The sequence below is a fragment of the Hypomesus transpacificus genome, chromosome 19 (genome assembly GCF_021917145.1).
Source record: "Hypomesus transpacificus isolate Combined female chromosome 19, fHypTra1, whole genome shotgun sequence".
Classification (NCBI taxonomy): Eukaryota; Metazoa; Chordata; class Actinopteri; order Osmeriformes; family Osmeridae; genus Hypomesus; species Hypomesus transpacificus.
Genome location: NC_061078.1, coordinates 7,177,538 through 7,178,871, shown reverse-complemented (window position 1 = coordinate 7,178,871; position 1,334 = coordinate 7,177,538).

The window sequence follows — 1,334 nt, the reverse complement described above, 5'->3', positions numbered from 1 at the left end:
CAGTTCTGCAACCATTACTCCTATCAACATGGCCCTAAAGATACAATCTCACCTGTTGCCAATCGTTGCACTCTGAGTAAAGCAAGGCTGTCTTTTTAAGCTCACAGTCATCTCTGTAATAAACGACCAACAAGTAACCTAGCTGTGTACTAAAAGCTTGTCGTCTGCGCAACAAGCTGGCACTTATGTGTAGTTTTAAAAGCTTTGCAATGAGTAACTGGTTCTTAGGTGTGTAATTAGATAGGATGAAAGATTTTGGGTTCACTCAGCTTTGAATGCAGAGTTTAAATGAAACCTAATGGAGGTTGTGCACGTTTCTAAATGATCTGCCTATGTATGCATAGAAACACTTAGTATTTCACATTTCTGACACCCACCAGTTTTCTGAGCTGTGCATACAGTAATAGACAATTAATTATTTTTATTACACACAAGAAAATACTGATTCTCCCATTTGTCAACGCTCCATCGTCAGCAGCCTCTAGGACATCAGAAGATCATTGGATCCTAAGTACAGAGAACACAGGTATAGTCAGGAGACCTAATTAGAGACCGGACGGCATTGAAATTGATTTTGAAGATTACGTTTGTCAGTAAGTGGTTAGGTAACTCTGTCTAGCATTATCTGTTCTCTCATTACAGTTCCAGTTTATTGGAGTTTGTTGAGTCTGACATGTGCATGAGACTCAACCACACAGGAAGATATGAATTTATCTTAGAGACAGTGCTTCTGTGGTTGAGTACCTTTTAATTAATGACTTTGATGCAGGCATGGTGTATTACTAATTGCCAAGGGATGAGCCTGCGCTGACAAAGCAGAAGCATGCTGCCTGGAAATGGATTGTGGTTATGTTATGGAGTATTGTGTGCCATAAAAGGGGGATTCATGACATTAAATTGTATTTTTTCACTGTAATGCATGGACATTCAGCAGCCCCTTGTGCACTGAAAGGATCTCTCCAAACAGATGTTTTGAAAACGATATATACTGTATATACTGTTTAAACATTTAGTCTATAAACATCAACTAGGTAGTCTCCTTACACCTTAGGGAAACTGTTTTTCATCAGGCAGGATGAACAAGACATTTGAAACACATACCTAACCCCTAAACTCTTCGTGTCCTTGATTCAGATGGAGTCAGAGGGCAGACTGTACTGCCACTCTTTGGACCCACAACATCGCTTTGAATTGCTCAGGTGTTCCGAAGACTTCAGATGAAGATGCACTGACAGCCAATGAGGAACATTCCCTTCCAGTTACTAGACGTAGAAATCCCCGGCAGATGCTGAGCATGACAGTTTGTATCTCTAGATCAGTGAACTTCCATCTCA